Genomic DNA, 24,014 nt, shown 5'->3' with positions numbered 1-24,014 from the left:
GAGCGGAAAAAGCGGAATAATAATACTGGTGCCAAACGAGTGTCTGAAAGACTCCTCGAGCGGAAAATGCGGAATAATAATACTGGTGCCAAACGAGGGTCTGAAAGACTCCTCGAGCGGAAAATGCGGAATAATAATACTGGTGCCAAACGAGTGTCTGAAAGACTCCTCGAGCGGAAAAATGCGGAATAATAATGCCACAGTCGGGCGTCGGGGCGACACCACATAAAGGGCTTATAACAGAAAATAAAGACAGTGCATGCCACAGTCGGACGTCTGAGTGACGTCACATAAAGGGCTTATATTTAAAATGAGAAACAAGTACACGCCACAGTCGGACGTCTGCGCGACGTCACATAAAGGGCTTAAATCACAGCTCAATAATACAATAGTTCGGGAACAAGCATGCGACAAATATAAAGTTAGTCCATCCACAAGAATAACAATAAATCTGAATTTACCACTTGAGCTTGTTCACCGGGGACAAGTTTTCCACGCGGATAGATATGGACATAATGTTTTCATTACTTGATCATGGATACGATGATTTGGAAGGAATTGACTCTGCAGAGTTTGTACTTAACCACAGCCAACGGATTTCAGTAGTCACGGGGACTAGTTCCGTCTACGGTGATTTGGAAGAAACACGTCTAACCAGTACACACCCAATTCAACCATCCGAAGCCAGGGATCACCCTTGGCGACGTTCAAGAAAAACCTTGAGACGGGGAGGCTACAACCTCGCGTAGCATGGGATCAAATTTCTATACGCGCGCTCTAAGGGGGGTGCCCCCCCGCTCGGTCCCAACCGGAAACACCCATGCCCCCTGACCGGATGACTGGCTTTAATCCTGGGCCAAGGTACCATCATCCCGGCCTCTCTGTTTGGTGTGTACACGGAAAGAGGTTACCAACTTACTAAACCACATCCTGGCAATGAGACATGTGGTAGCACGGAAGGGGGAAAGAACGATAACGTGGCTCCAACCATGTTAACGACGGAGAAAGTCGGATGACACAAGGCTGGTATGCTACCACAATACCACCTTGCTGCCCTTCATGTCACCACATGATTAGGCCATCTCTCATCAGAGATCATCGCAACTTTGGAACATGCGGGAAAGGAACGATAACGTGTCTCCAACCACGTTAACGTCGAAGAAAGTCGGATGACGCAAGGCTGGTATGCTACAACAGTACCACCTTGCTTCCCTTCATGTCACCACATGATTAGGCCATCTCTCATCAGAGATCATCGCGACTTTGGAACAACCGGGTCGTTGCCTTACAAGCAACGAGGTATTTACCGACACTCATATGCCGCGCACAAACTCTCACGTGAACATGTAAAACACCTGTCACATCAAATGTTCAAAGCATGCTTGCCTGGTTCGGAGAAGTCAGAGTCTAGCTCGGCGAAGTTCGCGGCTCCTTCACCTCTCCCGGAACCTACGGCAATCACGAAATGGGTACTAACGTGAAAACCAACACTGGCACAGAAACTTCTCCAAATATTCTTCAAATAAATCCCATAAAAAAAACTAGACAAAATTTGAAGATTGTCAGAAAAAGAATCACTCAAAAATTCCTTTTTATTAAAAAGTTATAAAGGTTTCTGTCCAGGGACTTATCTGTAATGAAACAGAAAAGTTCTAGGGTTTTAACTGAGAAAACAGAAAACGCTTCGGTTGGGAAGGCGCAAGCGCAAAGGAGAAAACGTATTTGCCCGAAGGCGCCAACAGAAAACGGTTCGAAGGAGAATAGAATAGAGGCTGACAGGCGGGGTCCACCTATCAGGTTTAAAAAGCTCACTGGCGCCCGAAGACTGCGGTGGACGCCGGCGTCGAACCACGGCGAGTTAGGAGAAACGGAGGGTACCAAGAGCTTCAGCGTCTTCTTCCGCGTCGGTGGGTGGTGGACTCGTCCAACGGGGAGCACCACGTCGACGGCGACACTATCTTCGGCGGACGGCGGCTCGGGTGAGGATGGGGAACTCCGATGGAGGGCTCCAAACTACGAATTGAGGCGCGGGTTAGAACGAGGGATGCAAGGTGAAGCTACTGGCAAGAGAATGGGGGCGGAGGAGCACACACGGGGGCGAATCGGGCTGGATCCCGTGGCGGGTCGCGGCGGCCGGAGTCGAGGAAGGAGACCTCCTCGGGGCTCTTCCAGTGGCTAGGCTTGCTCTAGGGGGAGTGCAGGGATGGTGGGTGCTCGAGTTGAAGCTCGGGGCCTCTATTTATAGGCAGATCGACGGGGTGGCCGTGAACGGAGAATCTCCGGCGAGCGATTACGGCGGAGTAGTGGATTGGCAGGTGGTTTGAGTGTCCAGGCAGCATCAGTGGAGGTTACTGGAGTCGTTTCACAGCTAAACGGGGTCGGTCTTGGCGTAATGGCGTCGGTCCACGGTGAGGTGACCGCACGGGCTCAACGGCGGCAGAGAGCGCGCTCCGCGCCCTGCGGTTCACGACGAGAGCGACAGCGCGTTCGGGGGAGTGGAAGGCCACGCGGCGAGCTCCTGTGGTTTGGGCGGCGCTGGGTGGCGTCGTCGGCGCCGTGTCTCCCGCTGGCGTCCGCAAAGCCGCCACCGGCGTCGGTCACGGGGCGGCGCACCTTCTGCTGCTCGTCGCCGACGCCCGCAAGGCGCCAGGCGTTCGTGCGGTGCAGGAACAAGAGGGCGGGGACGAGGAGCAAGGCGACGCGGTGGTACTGGCGAGATCGATGTCCTTCTCTGAAGAAAACGACAGCAAGCCACTGACTGAATCTCTGAATTTTTCTGAACTTGATACAGATAGTGCACTGCAGGTGTTCGACAGGAGGATTTTGCAATGAGATAAATTTTTCTGGAGCTGTAACTTGGTGAGGTGACCACTCAATGCACCCAGAGGCTGCCTGATTTTACTTAGAATTTTTGGAGAAGGTTTTGAATGAATTTCACCAAATTTGACAAATCTGGTCCAAACTAGCAGCAAGTCTAGTTTGAAAATTTTTGAACTGAAGACCAGTGGATCTTCATGGTTCTTGATTGAGGGTTCAAAGGACTAGGAAGGGAAAAAGGTTTGGGGGAAAAAATCAAGACAGAAAGTGGAGTTCCTTTGTAAATCTCCAAGTGCTAGAAAAGAAGGCAGAAATTTATTTGAATAGAATATAAATGGAAATAATCACATGGGGAGGTTCAACTTGCTGGATTTGATGCAGATCATGATCCAAAGGTGAGGAAAGGGTTAGGAGAGGGGATGTGCACTAAGGCCATGGCAAGAAGGAATTATTGAAAGTGGCAAAGGATTTTCCAAAAGCCATAGTGCAAATTTCAAGGAGACTTTCAAAAGTCATATCCCAAGTGAAAATATTTTGTCTTGAGTCCAAGTGAAAGGCAAGAACCTCCAAGACCAAAGACAGATCTTGGTTGAATCCAAATAAAACTTTTGCCATAAAGAAAAATATTTGAGAGTGAGAGTTCTCTTGAAGAAAAAAATTTAAATCACTCCCCTCAAGTCAAATAAAATCTTTTGAAAAATCCAAATAAAAACTTGGGTGTCACAACACCTACCCCCTTAGGAAAAATCTCGTCCTCGAGATTTCTGCTGATCCTCAAATAGATATGGATACTCTGCTCGAAGGAAATCTTCCCTTTCCCATGTGGCTTCATCCTCAGTGTGGTTGCTCCACTGAACCCTGAAAAATTTTGTCGTTTTCTGACGGGTCCTCCGTTCAGACTCTTCTAAAATCTTTACTGGTCTTTCTCTGTAGGCGAGATCTGGTTGCATATCAATGTCCTCATGAGGCACATGTTTTTCTGGGTTGCTCACACATTTTCTTAACTGTGAGACGTGGAACACGTCATGGACGTCTGACAGCTCCTTGGGGAGGTCTAGTTGGTAGGCTACCGTGCCTCTTCGTGCCTTTACACAAAATGGTCCAACGAATCTTGGGGCTAGCTTCCCCTTTATTTTGAAACGTTGCAGACCCCTCATAGGAGATACTTGGAGGTATACGGAATCACCCGGTTCAAAGCTGACCTCACGATGCTTCTGATCATAGTAGCTCTTTTGTTGGCTCTGTGCTGTCTTGAGTCTGTCCGTGATCTGCTTAACTTTCTCCTCAGCCTCTTTAAGCATGTCTGGCCTGAAGATACGGCTGTCACCTGTTTCTGACCAATTCAGTGGGGTACGACACCTTCGTCCGTACAATGCTTCAAAGGGTGCCATTTGCAAGCTGGCTTGGTAACTGTTGTTGTAAGCAAATTCGGCATACGGCAAACTCTCTTCCCAACTGGATCCATAGGTGAGCACACAGGCTCTTAGCATATCCTCTAGGATTTGGTTCACACGTTCCGTTTGTCCATCAGTCTGAGGGTGGTATGCTGTACTGAAGGCTAGTTGCGTGCCCAGAGCTTGTTGTAGGTGATCCCAAAATTTGGAGACGAATTGGGTGCCTCGGTCTGATATTATAGTCTTTGGGACTCCATGCAAACAAACTATACGGGAGAGATAAAGTTTTGCCAGTCTTTGTGTGGAGTAGGTAGTCTTCACGGGAATGAAATGAGCAACTTTGGTTAGTCGGTCTGTGATGACCCATATGGCGTCATTCCCATGCTGTGATCGGGGTAGTCCGACGATGAAATCCATTCCTATTTCATCCCATTTCCACTCCGGTATTCTGTTTGGTTGGAGTAGCCCTGCTGGCTTTTGATGCTCGGCCTTGATGCGCTGACATGAATCGCAACAAGCAATAAATGTGGCTATATCTCTTTTCATACCGTGCCACCAAAATCTTTCCTGAATGTCCTTGTACATTTTGGTTCCTCCAGGATGGATTGAGTATGGAGCGGTGTGGCTCTCCGTCAAGATCTGTTGCTTGAGTTCCTCACTGTTAGGTACGCAAAGTCTGTCTCGGTACCATAATGTTCCTTCACTGTCGGTGACGAACTCTGAAGTCTTACTAAGATTCATTTTCTTCTTTATGCCTTCGATGCTGGGATGTCCCTGTTGAGCCTTCTTAATTTGTTCCACCAGGGTGGGTTGTATCTCCAGGTTCGATACGGTGCCCTTGGAGACTAACATCATGTTGAGCCTAGCGAACTCTCGCTGAAACTCAGGCCTCAAGTTTTGCGGACCGTCATTGTCCGGGCTGGGGTTTCGACTAAGGGCATCGGCCACTACATTAGCTTTCCCTGGATGGTAGTGAATACCGACGTCATAGTCCTTGACCAGTTCCAACCAGCGTCGTTGGCGTAAATTCAGCTCTGGCTGTGTGAAAATATATTTGAGGCTCTTATGGTCCGTATATATTTCACAGCGATTTCCCAACAGAAAATGCCTCCACTCCTTGAGTGCATGTATGACTGCTGCTAGCTCCAAGTCATGTGTTGGGTAATTTTCCTCATGTTTTCGCAGCTGCCTGGAGGCATATGCGACAACTTTGCCATCCTGCATTAGTACGCATCCGAGTCCTTTTCGGGACGCGTCACAATACACTTCAAAGCTCTTGTGTATGTCTGGCACAGTTAAGACTGGTGTGGTTGTCAGCTTCTTCTTGAGTTCTTGGAAGCTCTGCTCGCATGCTTCCGTCCATACGAATTTCTTATCCTTCTTGAGTAACTGTGTTATAGGTTTCGCCACAGTGGAGAACCCTTCAATAAATCTTCTGTAATACCCGGCCATTCCCAGGAAACTCCGCACATCAGTAACATTGGCGGGCGGCTTCCAGTCCAGTATGGCCTTGACTTTTTCTGGGTCTACGGCCACGCCTTCTTGGTTCAGTATATGGCCCAAGAAGCCGACTTGTCTTAGCCAAAATTCGCACTTGCTAAATTTGGCGTACAACTGATGTTTCCTCAATTCTCCCAAAACAATTCTGAGGTGCTCAGCATGCTCTTCTGGTGTCCTCGAGTAAACCAGAATGTCGTCAATGAATACCACCACAAATTTGTCCATGAATTTCATGAACACTTTGTTCATGAGGTGGACGAAATATGCGGGGGCGTTCGTTAGTCCAAAAGGCATCACTGTGAACTCGTATAACCCATATCTGGAAGTGAATGCTGTCTTGGGGATATCTTCTGCCCGTACCTTCAGTTGGTGATATCCCGATCTCAAATCAAATTTTGAGAATACCTTGGCTTGTGCGAGCTGGTCAAACAAATCATTGATCCGTGGCATCGGATATTTGTTTTTGATGGTGACCATATTGAGGGCTCGATAGTCTATGCACAGCCTCAGTGTCCCATCTTTCTTTTTGGCGAACAACACAGGCGAACCCCAAGGTGAGGAGCTGGCTCGAATAAATCCTTTGTCCAACAATTCCTTTATCTGCTTCTTCAACTCCACCAATTCTGAGGGTGCCATTCTATACGGCTTCTTATAGATGGGAGCGGTGCCAGGTGCTAGTTCGATGCTGAATTCGATCTCTCGGTCTGGTGCCATGCCTGGTAGTTCTTCAGGGAACACATCAGGAAACTCGCATACCACTGGAACCTTCCTCAGTTCTGCAATGTCCATTTTGTTCAGCTTTGGCTGCTGTGATCGTGGCCTTTCTTGAGCGGAAACTCTTATTGTCTTGCCGTGATGGTGAGTGAGAATCACTGTCCGATTGAAGCAGTCAATGAATCCTTTGTTAGTGGCCAACCAGTCCATCCCTAAAATGACATCCAGTCCTTTACTTTCCAACACGATGAGATTCGCGTGGAATTGTAGTCCTTCGAACTCAATGACCACTCCTTGGCAGTAACCTTGAGCGATTTGCTTATTTCCGGGGGACTTGATGATCATAGATTTTTCCAAGGGGAGTATCGGAAAATCATGTTGCGAAACAAAACTCTTCGAAACGAACGAATGGGAAGCTCCAGAATCAAACAAAGCCGTGGCAGGTACTGTGTTGACAGGGAACGTACCGAGCACGATGTCTGGGGCATTCTGCGCTTCTTCCCTGGTCACATGGTTCAGGTGACCCTTCATGTGGTTGTTGCTGGGGTTGAAGTTGTTGCGCTTGGGGGCAGGATTATTTCCACCATTGTTCGGCTTGGGTGCCGAGTCTCTTGGCTTCGGGCACTGTTTAGTATAATGCCCTTGTTGACCACAGGCATAGCAGGTGACCCCTGGACGGTATGTGAACTCCTTATCCCTGGCATGAAATTGTCCGACGGGCCTCGGCTCAGTAGTCGTGGATCTCCTTGTGTCTGTCCTTGGGACCTCAGTCTTGCCTCGGTTGCTGCGGGCAAGAGTCGTCTTGTCCCTCTTCCGCTTACGGATATCTTCCAAACTACGGCGCTCACTCTCCAAGGTGATGGCCTTGTCCACCAGCGTCTTAAAATCCGGAAAGGTGTGCACAATCAGTTGGCATCTTAGTGCTGGTGCCAGGCCGTCCAGGAATTTTTCCATCTTCTTGCTTTCTGTCATGTGCTCGTCGTAGGCATAACGAGACAGCTGGGTGAACTGACCATTGTACTCTGTCACTGACATGCCTCTTTGCTTCAGGTCATCAAACTCTCTCTTCTTGATCTTTAGGATGCTTCTGGGGATGTGTGCCCCACGGAAGCCTTCCTTGAACTCTTCCCAGGTGATGTTGTGTTCCCTGGGATGCATGTGTAGGAAGTTTTCCCACCATGCTGCGGCTGCTCCAGTAAGGTAATGTGGTGCATAAAGCACCTTCTCATGATCTGAGCACTGAGCAATAATCAGTTTCCTTTCAATCTCACGAAGCCAATCGTCGGCTTCCAGTGGTCTGTCGGTGTGAGCAAAAGTTGAGGGGCAACTCTTCTGTAACTCAGATAACTTGGAATGGGGTTGATAGGGTTCACGGTGGTTTCCCATGTTGATGACATGGTTCATCATCTCTTGGTGCTGTTGCTGGCTTTGCTCGAAGAGACGACATACTTGAGACAGTGCTGCTTCGCTGTCCTGTTGGCTGGACTGACCCTGAGTGAAATTGTTGCTCGTCCGTGTCCCGTAAACCTCTTCTGGCTGATTGGGCATGGAGCGAGTCCACGGGCGAGACATTTTTTCCAGTCTGGGGCATTATTTGCAAAACCCATGAGAAAAACTGTGTAGCACAAGAAAAATCTCGCAAAGGCAATAATCAAAAGGCTTCAAGGTTTTCAAAGAAACACAAATGATTTTTCATGGAGAAGAAGTGCTCAACATAAAACTTACATGCGAAAAGCAAACACATGATACAGCACTCAGGATGCGCGTACACATCCTGACATGGTATTAGAACTAGCGTACTACTCCGGAAGGCAGAAAACACACCAATACAAACTAGCATACAGGAATAAACAGCACATCATACAGGCAGACATAACACGCGGCTACTCGGTGCTCTCAGTCGAAGATGGTGAAGATCTCCTTCCCCTTGCCGATGGCAAGGCTCAGCGGTCCAGGAGAGTCAACCTCCACCTCCTCTCTAGCTGGCTCCTGGCGCGTGACGCTGCGCTGTGGTGATGGTGCGGGGGCGACTGGTGGTAGAGCGTGTGCGGCAGGCGGTGCGGCTCTGACTGGAGTGGGAGCGATGACTCGGTCGAACTCCTCAGTGGTACGCAGACGGCGAGCAGTGGCCAAAATGGCCGGTGCATAAGAGGCTGAAGACGAGACGAATGTCAGGGGAGGCGCCGTGTTGAGAAGCTCCTTCCTGCTGGCAGGACCGCCCCGGACTAAGTCCATGCGGGCAGCCACAAGATCATCTACGAGGTTGTCGAAAGATTCCTCCAGAGCCTTGAGATACTCCACAACCATCTCGATGGCTTCATCTCGCTCTCCCCGATGGTAGGCGAACGCATAGTGGCTGGTGTAAGGCACATGGCATGGGAGGTAGCGGTAGCGACGAGTCTTCATCGTAGGAAGGATGTCCCGAAGGCGAGCTATCGCCTCACGGGCAGCCATCTGCATGGCATGCCTCTCCGTAGGCATGGCCCTTCCCACAAAACGGAAGTGGCGAGCAGCAGAACGTCCTCCCTTGAACTGCACCACAGCTTGGTGCATAGACACGTCGTCACTGAGCTTGTGCTGATAGAGTGTGAACTCCGGGCGAGCTGCTGGCCCGATCGCGAGCTTGGTGATGGAGACGAGGAGCTTGACAAACCCCTCGGGCACGTTGGTGAACACTCGATTCTCACAGTTGCTGCCAGCCATCTACAAAAGTAGGCAAAATTCTGAGTAGTCATGTCATAAATTTATGATGACCAACAGAAAATAGCTACAATTGCAAAATGCTGAAAAAGCACAAAAGACGCTAATAACCAATTAGCGATCGCACCTAGTGGCTTCCTACAGTCAGCCTGGCTCTGATACCAAGCTTGTCACGACCGGTTTTTCAATAAAATAATTATTGAGAGACCAATCCCTTTTACGGACCAGCGAGGAAGAATTCCTTCTCACTGGTAGACAATATCTTGGTCACAGAAGAAAAATACCAGGAGTACTAAATATAATACAAGGTTGAGCAGAGACTGCCCAACAATTTATTACATGCACGCCGCTAAAACAAGACGGCGGATAGGGTGGCAAACTACTAACTCACGATAATAACGGTGGTGGAAATATCATCGCGAAGCGAGTGATATGATTCCAGAAGACTACAACTCTTCGAGCGTCGGAGTGAGGCTCGAGAAGACTTATAGCAGGTGGCGGAAGCGTATACAATACAAGTGACCAATATCCGGGATCGCGCAGGACTGACTGGGACTCCTCTAGGCATCGGACGCGCTATCAAACTCTTCATCCAAGAGATCGCCTTCGTCAATATCTGGCCAAATCAACAAGCCAGGTGAGTACTATGAAAGTACTCGCAAGACAGTTCGGACATAAGGTATAACAAATGTAAACATGAAGCACATGAACAAGTTAACCAGTGCGATCAGACATAGACATAATAAATATTGGGTGCCAAGCGAGGGTCTGAATGACGCCTCGAGCAGAAACTGCAGAATAGTAATACGGGTGCCAAACGAGTGTTTGAAAGACTCCTCGAGCGGAAAATGCGGAATAATAATACTGGTGCCAAACGAGTGTCTGAAAGACTCCTCGAGCGGAAAATGCGGAATAATAATACTGGTGCCAAATGAGTGTCTGAAAGACTCCTCGAGCGGAAAATGCGGAATAATAATACTGGTGCCAAACGAGTGTCTGAAAGACTCCTCGAGCGGAAAAATGCGGAATAATAATGCCACAGTCGGGCGTCGGGGCGACACCACATAAAGGGCTTATAACAGAAAATAAAGACAGTGCATGCCACAGTCGGACGTCTGAGCGACGTCACATAAAGGGCTTATATTTAAAATGAGAAACAAGTACACGCCACAGTCGGACGTCTGCGCGACGTCACATAAAGGGCTTAAATCACAGCTCAATAATACAATAGTTCGGGAACAAGCATGCAACAAATATAAAGTTAGTCCATCCACAGGAATAACAATAAATCTGAATTTACCACTTGAGCTTGTTCACCGGGGACAAGTTTTCCACGCGGATAGATATGGACATAATGTTTTCATTACTTGATCATGGATACGATGATTTGGAAGGAATTGACTCTGCAGAGTTTGTACTTAACCACAGCCAACGGATTTCAGTAGTCACGGAGACTAGTTCCGTCTACGGTGTTTTGGAAGAAACACATCTAACCAGTACACACCCAATTCAACTATCCGAAGCCAGGGATCACCCTTGGCGACGTTCAAGAAAAACCTTGAGACGGGGAGGCTACAACCTCGCGTAGCATGGGATCAAATTTCTATACGCGCGCTCTAAGGGGGTGCCCCCCCCTCTCGGTCCCAACCGGAAACACCCATGCCCCCTGACCGGATGACTGGCTTTAATCCTAGGCCAAGGTACCATCATCCCGGCCTCTCTGTTTGGTGTGTACACGGAAAGAGGTTACCAACTTACTAAACCGCATCCTGGCAATGAGACATGTGGTAGCACGGAAGGGGGAAAGAACGATAACGTGGCTCCAACCATGTTAATGACGGAGAAAGTCGGATGACGCAAGGCTGGTATGCTACCACAGTACCACCTTGCTGCCCTTCATGTCACCACATGATTAGGCCATCTCTCATCAGAGATCATCGCGACTTTGGAACAACCGGGTCGTTGCCTTACAAGCAACGAGGTATTTACCGACACTCATATGCCGCGCACAAACTCTCACGTGAACATGTAAAACACCTGTCATATCAAATGTTCAAAACATGCTTGCCTGGTTCGGAGAAGTCGGAGTCTAGCTCGGCGAAGTTCGCGGCTCCTTCACCTCTCCCAGAACCTACGGCAATCACGAAACGGGTACTAACGTGAAAACCAACACTGGCACAGAAACTTCTCCAAATATTTTTCAAATAAATCCCATAAAAAAACTAGACAAAATTTGAAGATTGTCAGAAAAAGAATCACTCAAAAATTCCTTTTTATTAAAAAATTATAAAGGTTTCTGTCCAGGGACTTATCTGTAATGAAACAGAAAAGTTCCAGGGTTTTAACTGAGAAAACAGCAAACGCTTCGGTTGGGAATGCGCAAGCGCAAAGGAGAAAACGTATTTGCCCGAAGGCGCCAACAGAAAACGGTTCGAAGGAGAATAGAATAGAGGCTGACAGGCGGGGTCCACCTGTCAGGTTTAAAAAGCTCGCCGGCGCCCGAAGACTGCGGTGGACGCCGGTGTCGAACCACGGCGAGTTAGGAGAAACGGAGGGTACCAAGAGCTTCAGCGTCTTCTTCCGCGTCGGTGGGTGGTGGACTCGTCCAACGGGGAGCACCACGTCGACGGCGACACTATCTCCGGCGGACGGCGGCTCGGGTGAGGATGGGGAACTCCGGTGGAGGGCTGCAAACTACGAATTGAGGCACGGGTCAGAACAAGGGATGCAAGGTGAAGCTACTGGCAAGAGAATGGGGGCGGAGGAGCACACACGAGGGCGAATCGGGCTGGATCCCGTGGCGGGTCGCGGCGGCCAGAGTCGAGGAAGGAGACCTCCTCGGGGCTCTTCCAGTGGCTAGGCTTGCTCTAGGGGGAGTGCAGGGATGGTGGGTGCTCGAGTTGAAGCTCGGGGCCTCTATTTATAGGCAGATCGACGGGGTGGCCGTGAACGGAGAATCTCCGGCGAGCGATTACGGCGGAGCAGTGGATTGGCAGGTGGTTTGAGTGGCCAGGCAGCATCAGTGGAGGTTACTGGAGTCGTTTCATAGCTAAACAGGGTCGGTCTTGGCGTAATGGCGTCGGTCCACGGTGAGGTGACCGCACGGGCTCAACGGCGGCAGAGAGCGCGCTCCGCGCCCTGCGGTTCACGACGAGAGCGGCAGCGCGTTCGGGGGAGTGGAAGGCCACGCGGCGAGCTCCTGTGGTTTGGGCGGCGCTGGGTGGCGTCGTCGGCGCCGTGTCTCCCGCTGGCGTCCGCAAAGCCGCCGCCGGCGTCGGTCACGGGGCGGCGCACCTTCTGCTGCTCGTCGCCGACGCCCGCAAGGCGCCAGGCGTTCGTGCGGTGCAGGAACAAGAGGGCGGGGACGAGGAGCAAGGCGACGCGGTGGTACTGTCGAGATCGATGTCCTTCTCTGAAGAAAACGACAGCAAGCCACTGACTGAATCTCTGAATTTTTCTGAACTTGATACAGACTGTCTCTCTCTCTTTGTATGTCTCAATTTACCTCGCTCTTTCTCGGACAAAAACGATATATCACCATGTTTGAGCCCAATTCGACTTATCTACATTGTATACTCTCTCACGCACATTGTCTATCTAGGTCACTCTCTACAACCCGTCTCACTCTTTCGGTCGCACGACGACCCTATGTTATCGATCGACCTTGCTTCCTCCCATGCATAAAATATATCTACACGTCTGTGACTGGATCATCTCTCAAGCTCTATCTTACAGCCCTCACCCTTGCCAAAAGCTCAATCGGACAATATCTCTCCAGAGCATATATATTTGTTCAATGAATGTCGGACCACACTCACTTTGTCTCTCTATCTATATGTCTCTCGATTGACCTTGCTTTCTCACGCCGTATCTTCCACACATTGAAGCTACCTTCCATGCCTCGCAAAGCCGGAGCTATTTACATTGCGAGGGGCACTCCAACCTTGGATTAATTTGTGTAGGCATTTATTCCGGTCGGTTTAGATTATATTTTCGTAGCATTCGGCCCACAACTACTTGAAACACCGTTGCAACTCCCCTAGTTGATTTCCCTCTGGCTCAGTCATCGCTCTCTCGCACGTCCTTTCTTGCCTTCAATGTCGCACCATGGTATTATTGCAAAAAATTCTGTTGTTCTCTTTAATTATTATAAATAAGCTACAAAACTACACACCGATAGTCCACTTGGAATGGAACAAATTTGGACCCACAAATTAAAGTGCTACAAACTACACGCGATCGAACATGCGACCAGGGCCTTCAAGCCGCACGTGAAAAGGCAACATACGTAGAACAACAATGTTTGTTGTACCTCCCTTTGTTCACACAATGTTTTTATATTACCACAACCTATTTAATTGATGACATGTAATATTATTTTTAGTACTATTCGCCTTCACTTACTGGTGGGTTCCATGTGTGCTCTCTCTCTCTCCTCCCCTTCTGCATTTAGACGCACGGGCAAACACAAAGAACTCGTGGGCGATGTTGCCTTTGACCATATGTGGACGCATTCATAAGTTACGGCACCAGTTTCACGTGCGCAGCACTAGTCAGTGTATACGTGCAATGCACGTTAATTTGGAAGTATATTAAGTGCATGCGGATATTAAGTTGGATATTATTTGCGTGTTATTATGTGATTAGCACTATTTTTGGCATGAAATCAACTGCACGCTAAACGTGTTGAGTGCTCGACATTGAAGCACTCTAGGTCATTGGATGACAACGAATACATGTGGCTTGATGACGTTTTATATTTAATTTGATACAGCTCTAGCAGAACGTTCAATCGATCAAACCATAGATTTCGTTCAGTCTGACTCCAACTTTAAATTATACGATGATCGATCTAAAATAAACGGAAATGATAAACGTTCGGATTTTAAGCATGGCAATCCGAACGTTTTTCATGGCAAATTTAGATTACGCGGCGGCGGGGCGTCTTGCGGTGGGAAGCGGCTCCTCTGCCGTGCTCTGTGTGTCGTCGGGCCACTGACCGACGGCGACGGCGGCGTCTTGCGCCGTTGTTGGCGTACTCCTGGACGTTGGCCCTAGCTTCAAGGAAGGCCACAATGTTCTAGACTTCTGTCTCCAGGAGCGAGTCAACTGGCAGGAGGAGGCGACTGGCGTTGGTGCAAGGAAGCGGTCGACGGCGGCCATCCATGCCGCTGAGGGGGGCACTGGCACCCGTGCAGGGACAGGAGCTGTCAACGGCGCGGCGGAGACATTCATGTGCACATGCACCGGCACAGGCACGCATGTCAGGGCACGCGCAGGCGCATGCGCTGGCAGGTGCACGGGCACTGGCACGGGCGTGCGCATCAGTGCACGCGCAGGCGGATGTGCTGGTAGGTGCATGGGCACGTGAAAGTCGGCGGGGACCTCGTGGAACCCCGTGGCATCAAGCTCGGCGACAATGTGCGGCTCCCAGCCCATCAATGCCACGGGGATGGGCGCTGGCGCAGTCGGGGCGACGGGAGCCGGAACAGGAGCGGGGACAGGCGCGGCGTCTTCCTGCAAGGCCAGTTCAAGCTTGTCGCAAAGCGCCTTATGTTCTTGAGACTCCGGATGGGTGTCTTCCCCAGGAAACTGGAAGACTAAGGGCAGACCATCGTGATGCGGCATGGCATACGTTTAGGTCAGGCTGGTTGGAGGTAGACGATAGGAGAATCGGAGAGGAAGAGAGAAGATTGTAGCGATACCGGGTAGTGCGGGGTTGATTTTAAACTGCGGCGCCGGCGACATTAAAAGTGGGAGCAGTTGGGACGAAGGTGGGCGGTGGAGCCTGGTCAAAGGGCTCGCCTCCCGGTGAGCCTGCACAGCGGTCTACTTGCATGCCTCCCTGTCAGCCAGCGCAGCGGTCTGCTCGCACGCCTCCCGTGGACTCACACGCTTGCTTGGACGGCACCTGCCGATGAGAAGAAGGACTCATGGCGGCACGTAAACGCCCACGGTTTCAATAAAGGAAGCATTCGCCTTAACATGACAGGTCTTTGTTCCAAAATACCTTGGCTCTTCATTTGTGCAACTTGTCATAAGCAGCTTGTCTCAAATTGAAGAAAAAAATTACGAAGTAATATTTGTGCCATATCACGTGACCATGCTCAGTTTCAATAATTTATGGTCACTTTTGGATTTTCTGAAATTTAAGATCCAGGATTCGAAACAATATCATAACCTGCATCATGCAATAAATTTTCAAGCCATACATCTGTCCTGTTGTATTTCTTAAGAAAGGATTTGGTCAAACATTTTGCTTAGCTAGACTTCAGACAAGTTATATGTGCAGAGCAAAAGGATAATCCCTCCGTACCAGTGCATTGCCTGATATATTAACTCAAGTACTAGGCACGAACAAATGGGCTCAATTCTGTGCTCATCCTGGTGTAGTAGTAGTAGTACTAGGCAATGCAGTTGACGGGTGACCTTGGTGAGCGGCGACCGAGGGAATTGAACCGTGCTCGGCACGGTAGGTAACGTTGTCTAGTTACTTTTTTTTAACACAACATTGTCTAGTTACTAAAGCATCCCTACGTTGTTCATCGGTAGTCATTATGGACCGGGGACATGAGGGGAATTTCCTAGGGCTGGAATTCTGGCCGCCAGATATTTCGACTCGAAATGCGGAGGCTTGACTGGTTGGGGTTGCCTAATGTGCGTACCACGCACGCCACCAGAAGGACACGAGCCCGGTTTTTTATTTTTTATTTTTTTAGGATCAACACGAGCCAAAGTCTGGCTGGTACGCCGTTGGGTCCTACCATTCGAGAATACGAAAGGAACCTTTTAAGTTGCCGAACGAATCTATGTGTATTACAATGCCCGTATTTTCCTTGCAAATACTAATCTCAACGTGGTAATTGATTTATGACGAGTTGTTGAATTAGAGTGAGTTTGTGATATAGTGATCTCAACGTGGATTTCACATTTCATGGTATCCCTGCTAAGTTTTTCAATGCAAATTCAAATTTAAAAGATGAACAATATGGAGGTGAGAAAACTTTGTATGTATCAAGCATATGACCACAAACACACACACACACACACACACACACACACACACACACAGAGAGAGACACCCACACATGAACACAACAACAATCCAATAAGTATAGTGCATCTATTTTTCCAAACCATGCATGTATGACACGAATTCAAAAATACTCCTTCTGTTCCTAAATATTAGTCTTTTAGAGATTCAACAAGCGACTACATACGGAGCAAAATGAGTGAATCTACACTCTAAAATATGTCTATATACATCCGTATGTGCCAGTCCACTTGAAATCTCTAAAAAGACTAATATTTAGGAACGAAGGGAGTAAAATGTAAGACATGCGTGGTCCTCAATTCAATATTTAAAACGAGAATTAAACTGAAACATGAATATTAAGTCTAGTACTACAGTACATGCAAATGTTGTGTTTAATTAGGCGGAGCTATGATTGTCGGGGGTCACCCCCTCGACCTTAGATAAAATTGTGAAGCTCAGTTTAGGGTTGTTTCGATTATATTTGTCCCCACCCTCCCAACCACCGATTGGTTGTGCACCCCCACCCCTCCTCCCCGGGAGAATATCATGTGCCCCCATACCTTAGATGCTATATGCCGATACGAGTTGCTTGGAGCTTGTAGATCTGAGATATAGCAGCTCACATGATGTCTTAATATTTTTACAGGAAACCTTGATGAGTTTGAGAACTGCACACAATTTGTACAAAAACTACTCAGATGCCCTTGGATCCCATATCCAACGACCTCGAAGCTCGTATCACCGTAGCATCTAAGATGAAGGAGGACATCATATTCTCCTGTATGTAAGAATATCATGTGCTACCACACCTTAGATGCTTTGGTGATACAAGCTCTTCGGAGCCGTTGGATTTGTGACCCAACACCTCCTCGGTGGTTCGAATGGTTTTTTGCAGAAAAGCCCCCAAAGAGTTCGGCCACTGCTTACAAGCACAAAGACTGCTCAGATGCCATTGGATCTCAGATCAAACGACCTCGAAGCTCGTATCACCGTAGCATCCAAGCTGCGAGAGCACCTTATGTTTTCTCGCACGGGAGAATATGAGGTGCTCCCGCACCGTAGATTCTATGGTGATACGAGTTCACGGAGATCTAACGGCCCACAGTAGGAGGTTTGAATGTTTTTGCAATATACGGCTGAGAGAGTTTGGGAATTGCGCAGAAAGTACAAGTACTACGCATGTGCCATCTGATCACTGATCATACGACCTAGATGCTCATATCACCGTAGCGGGTAATTAAGCTACGGGGAGCACCTAATATGAGCAACGGGGAGCCGTTGGATCCAAGATGCAGCGGCACACACGAGGCCTGAATGTTTTATTTGCAAAAAAACCTTTGGAGAGTTTGGAAATTGCGCATAATTACAAAGACTACTCCCAAGCCATTGGATCTCACTTCCAACGGTGTAAAAACTCGTATCACCATAGCATCTAAGCTGCGGGGTGGATGTGATATTCTATGCCGCTGTCATTTTTGTTCGTAAACTTGCAAAATACGTGTAACTTGTGCCGTTACTTGTCTAACCGCGCAAAGTGTTTGTTCAAAAAAACCATCCTACACTGAAATATCGGAACAACACACGGGGGTCCCACTTGTCATTAATCAAATTTGGACCTAAAACTAACAAATCTGAAAGACGAGATTCGAACTGGCAACCTGGACTACAAAGCGTAAGTCGATAGCCTGAAACAACAACGGTTGTTGGCTTTGTCCCATAACTTGATTTTATACAGTATTACGTTGAGTAGAGTAGAGGGAGTGCCTCGTCAACACGTGCATGACCGTTGACTCACTTACTGGTGGGTCCCAGGTCTGCGATCTCTCTCTTCTCTCCATCGTCTAACCTTTGCACAGGCACACACGAAGAGCGGCGCTAGCTTGCCGTGGTGTTATTACAACTAAAAAAAGCTTGGAAAATAGAAGAATCGCCTAGAACAAGAGACGTTGTGGCTGGTCGAGACGGAGCTAACCACACCTATCCTCCGTGCCATGTTAGCATGATGAAGCTGTGTGGCTAGTGGGGTGTTTTCGACCGACTGGCTGGGTCCCGAGGTCGAACCATAGGTACTACGTCTGATACAGTAAATTTTACACGCACATTTTTCCTCCGTGCCGAGACATGGCACACCCTACCGCGCGGTTTCGGGGTCCTCCCGGGTGGTGCACGCATATATTCTTCCTGACGTGGGACGCCCTACCGCGCATTTTCGCCGAAGCAAGTAATAATGAGTCGTCAAATCACGAAAGACCACTTTTCCCGCCGAGTACATCAGTGAAGCACGGTGGCTAGCTAGTTGGGCTAGTTCGACCGATTAGCTGGGCCGCCGCCACATTTCTTTTTTCACCCCTTTTTTATCTACTTGCCGGCAGGTAAATTTAAACATCCACCGCGGCGTTGCTCTGGTGTTTGAGTGCGGCAGGATTTTTAATTTTTTGATTGACGGGAGCAGGCGCGGCAGGATTTTTAATTTTTTGATTGACGGGAGCAGGCGCGGCAGCAATTAGTCGCGATGACTCCGCCTGTAAAACCCACTACTCCCTGATGTGAGAAGTCGTCGACTGGTGTTTTACCATGGTAAAAAACAAAAGATTCCCCGCTCCTCGGCTGGCTCCCTCCGCCTTCCCGTAGATTGCATTGCCTTTCAGCCGTTTCGCCCCCTGCATCACCAACGTCGTGCGCCTCGAGAAGCAGAGGGACTTCGGTGGTGTTTAGGCGCCCTCTGCATGGGCATGTCCATGTCTCGGCGCAACATGACCGTTGGATCAAACTCAGACGGTGCAGATCAGTCACTGTAGCACAAAGCGTGTGGGTGTGTTTGGTTGCATTCTCATCTCAATACCTAGTGTGTAAGTCACCTTACGAAAACCAAATAATCCCAAAACACTTAGGCACGGTACATTAACTCCCTCCCCGTTTCTTGTTTTGTGACATATCAACCAATAAGAGACGTGGGCCGTGCATGCTTTCAATGACTTGAGACTAATAAACATGACATGCAGTGGTTAGTTCATTGCATGCAATGCTATTAATTAGCAAAAAGACATTAAGTTTTCTCGTTTTCCTCTCCGCCTTGGTCGCAGTGCACAACGTAAGATGACTTACACACCTAGACGGAGTAGTTGTTTCCTCTTCGTGTATTTGTGTTAACCTACTAGTGTGGACTCATGCACCCTTCATGCACTCTGCCAAACACCCAAAAGTGGGTCGAGAAGGGAACTTTTGCTCCCATCCCGTGCACCCTTCATACACCCTGCCTAACACTATTCGTGCTTCATATGGTTCATGTTTCGTGGAGTACTGTAGCACCGTACTCTCCGTGCGCTGTAGACCTAGTTCTGTTAACATTGATCTCACCGTTCATTCTCGACCGGACAGTCGAGAAAGCGGTACTATGTTACTACATTACTGTTCATATAGTTGACATGCGCACAACATCATTTGTTGTCGTCATATCTTACTACACTAGCAACAAGATTATGTAGTACTGACGTATGAACCACTGCACATGCCTAGTAGTAGGAGCACTGTGTATGTTCAAGTGGCTGCCGTGTTTCGCACTCCTCCGTCGTAAGAGTGGAAACGCTTGCTGTAATCATTTTTTTCTTCAGAAAAACAGTGGACACGCTCTACCGTGCGGATCCTCCTCCAGCCATGCACTAAATTACTCACTTTCGCCGACGTGTGGGACAGCCAGCATCGGGGTCCACCAGCCATGCACTAAATTACTCCGTAGTAGAGTGACGGTAGACTACCCCGATCGAAGCGCCGCAGTAATGCCCAATGAGCCGTCAAATCACAAAACCCCCTCCTTTCCAGCAGTAAGTTGGACGGACGAAGCAACCATCATTTCACTCTTCTCTCTCAGCTTCCTCTCTACCCAACCCTCGCTTCTCCCTCATCTTGTTCCTCATTTCTTCAAGAAAACCCCGACCTGCTTCTGCCATTGTTCTTCTCTCCCAAAGAAGGAAAGGTGAGCGCATCAATGGTGTTGATTCTGGCCAAGGCCCGGTCTTGCAACCCCGAGACTGATCCTATAACTCCCTCTCTTTTCTTCTTTTGGGTTTGTGATTATGGTTTCTTTTCTTTTATTTCTATTTGACAGTTTCTTGATGGACGCTGGAGCACCGGCCGAAGTGATGTCTATGGCTCTGGCCAAAACCGTCGAGGCTCATGGTACGAAGAAGCGCAAGCACCCCGCCGAGACTACCGCAGACAAGCTCAAAGCCATCGCCCTGTCCAAGCCCCCTCTCCGGGATCCCTCATTAAGCAAGTCCAGGTAATATCTCTTCTTGACGATCTTTTTCTCGATCTTGATCGTGTTTTTTCATCTAACACGCAGTACTAGTACTAGTAGTACAACTTTCTGGGTGATCTTGCATGTGATTTTTGTGTGCCAAATGACGGTTCTAAATTCCTCTTTTGACCAAAACATGCGAGAGGTTGACACTGATTTCTTATAGATTACTTTCAACTACTCCCTCTGTCCCAAATTTCTTGTCTTAGATTTGTCTAGATACGGATGTATCTAATACTAAAATGTGACTTGATACATCCGTATCTAGACAAATCTAAGACAAGAATTTTGGGACGGAGGGAGTACTTTATGAACATCAATGCTACCTTTGAAGAGGGTATATTTGCCTCAGTAACTTGTGTTATGGATATTGCAAGTAATCCCTCTGCTCTCATGCCTTTGAAGACATGTTCTAGTGTCTTTGTTCACTCATTTCTGTGCGTATATGTAGTCATATATGGAGTATAATATCGAAAATCATCTTATATTTCTGAACGGAGGTAGTAATAAAATATGGTTTCTGTTTGAATTAGAACCAGGTCCACGGTGGAGATGACGTTCTCAAAGTCATGCCGTGTGAACTGGAAGACCTGAGGATGAGTTCTACTGCTAAACTATCCAGCTGCTGTGTCCTTGTCGCCACGTGTCCTGAACTAGTGTTTTCCTGTAGCATTATTGTCAGGCGTGTTCTCGAGGCTGTACTTGACCACAACAATTTCCTGGCTGTGCCTTCGATTACGAAGGGTGTGTTTCTTGTAAAGCTTCCCAACAAATCTGATGCGGCCTGTCTTCATGATCATGTTTATGACTGGAAAGACCACTCTGTTAGGTTCTCCAAGGTTGACAAGATGGTGATGGTGCATGTAGACATCACTCATGAAGTCCATGGCCTAGTCAGTTGTGCGGGGTTCATCCCGTAGGTCGGTGGCAAGAAATAGTCTGCAGTGTTTAATTAGTGCAACTTTGCTTGTCTGTAGTAAGTACTATTGTTCAGTGCTTGATTTGTGTTTGTGAACCCTGTATTGTTTATTAGTACTGCCGCATTTGGTGTGTGGTCAGTCCTGAGAACGGTTGATAACTCACAAGTATAGGGGATCAATTGTAGCCTCTTTCGATAAGTAAGAGTGTCGAACCCAACGAGGAGGTAAAGGTAGAACAAATATTCCCTCAAGTTCTATCGACCACCAATACAACTCTACGCATGCTTAACATTCTCTTTACCTAAAACAAGTATGAAACTAGAAGTACTTTGTAGGTGTTTTTGGATAGGTTTGCAAGAATATAAAGAGCACGTAAATAAAGAGTAGGGGCTATTTAGATAAAGGCACAATAAAGTAAATATAGCGAGTGTGGAAAAGTGGTGGTAGGAGTTGCAAAATTGTCCCTTTGCAATTGACTAGTTTACTAGACCGATAGCAAGTTTTATGTGGGAGAGGCCACTGCTAGCATGTCATCCCTGACTTGGAATTCTATGCACTTATGATTGGAACTATTAGCAAGCGTCCACAACTACTAACGTTCATTAAGGTAAAACGCAACCATAGCATTAAGATATATTGGTCCCCCTTCAATCCCGTATGCATCAATTTCTATGCTAGGTAGAAGCTTCTGTCACTCTTGCTCTCCAATACATAGTCCTATCAACATACAACTAACCCTATGGTGTGATCCACGCGCGCGCTCATATGATGGGCACCAAAGGACAGCAGCATAACCACAAGCAAATTAAATCAATCATAGCAATTCACCAACCACCGATAGGACAACGAAAATCTACTCAGACATCATAGGATGGCAACACATCATTGGATAATAATATGAAGCATAAAGCACCATGTTCAAGTAGAGGGTAAAGCGGGTTGTGGGAGAGTGGACCACTGTAGATAGAGGGGGGGGGAGGTGATGGAGATGTTGTTGAAGATGGCGTAGGTGTTGGTGATGATTGCGGTGATGATGATGGCCCCGGCGGCGTTCCGGCGCCACCGGAAGCGAGGGGGAGAGAGCACCCCTCCTTCTTCTTCTTCCTTGACCTTCTCCCTAGATGGGAGAAGGGTTTCCCCTCTGGTCCATGGTCTCCATGGCGTGGGAGGTGCGAGAGCCCCTCCGAGATTGGATCTATCTCTCTGTCTCTTTCTGTTTCTGCGTTCTGGTATTCTGCCCTCGCACCGTTTCTTTTATATCCGGAGATCCATAACTCCGATTGGGTTGAATCTTTCGCGCAGATTTTTCTCATAAAATTAGCTTTCTTGCGGCAAAAGAAGAGCGTCAACCGCCTTACGGGGTGCCCACGAGGGTCCAGGGCGCGCCCCCTGCCTCGTGGCCCCCTCGGGCACTGTCTCGCGTTGATTTTACTTCCCAAAAATCATGAATATTCCAAAATAATTCTCCATCCGTTTTTATCCCGTTTGGACTCCGTTTGATATTGGGTTTCTACAAAACATAAACATGCAACAAACAGGAACTGGCACTGGATCAATATGTTAGTCCCAAAAATAGTATAAAAAGTTGCCAAAAAGTATATAAAAGTTGTATAATATTGGCATGGAACAATAAAAAAATATAGATACGACGGAGACGTATCAGCATCCCCAACCTTTATTCTTGCTCATCCTCGAGTAGGTAAATGATAAAAAAGATAATTTTTGATGTGGAATGCTACCTAGAATAATGTTGATCATATATCTAATCATGGCATGAATATTAAGACACGGGTGATTCAAGGCAATAGTCTATCATTTGACATAAAAACAATACTACTTCAAGCCTACTAATAAAGCAATCATGTCTTTTCAAAATAACAAGGACAAAGAAAGTTATCCCTACAAAATCATATAGTCTGGCTATGCTCCATCTTCACCACACAAAATATTCACATCATGCACAACCCCGATGACAAGCCGAGCAATTGGTTCATACCTTTTAACGCGCTTCAGCTTTTTCAACCCTCACGCAATACATGAGCGCAAGCCATGGACATAGCACTATAGGTGGAATAGAATATGATGATGGGGGTTATGTGGAGAAGACAAAAAGGGAGAAAGTCTCACATCGACGCGGCTAATCAATGGGCTATGGAGATGCCCATCAATTGATGTCAATGCGAGGAGTAGGGATTGCCATGCAACAGATGCACTAGAGCTATAAGTGTATGAAATCTCAAACTGAAACTAAGTGGGTGTGCATCCAACTTGCTTACTCATGAAGACCTCGGGCATTTGAGGAAGCCCATCATCGGAATATACAAGCCAAGTTCTACAATGAAAATTCCCACTAGTGTATGAAAGTGATAACTCAAGAGACTCTCTATATGAAGAACATGGTGCTACTCTGAAGCACAAGTGTGGTAAAAGGATAGTAACATTGCCCCTTCTCTCTTTTTCTCTCATTTTTTTCTTTTTTTTCCTCTTTTTTGGACCTTCTCTTTTTTTGGCCTTTCTCTTTCTTTTTTTTTCGCCCGGAGTCTCATCCCGACTTGTGGGGGAATCATAGTCTCCATCATCCTTTCCTCACTGGGGCAATGCTCTAATAATGATGATCATCACACTTTTATTTACTT

Source organism: Triticum aestivum, chromosome 7D (genome assembly GCF_018294505.1).
Source record: "Triticum aestivum cultivar Chinese Spring chromosome 7D, IWGSC CS RefSeq v2.1, whole genome shotgun sequence".
Lineage (NCBI taxonomy): Eukaryota > Viridiplantae > Streptophyta > Magnoliopsida > Poales > Poaceae > Triticum > Triticum aestivum.
Note: the sequence above shows the minus strand (reverse complement) of the source record.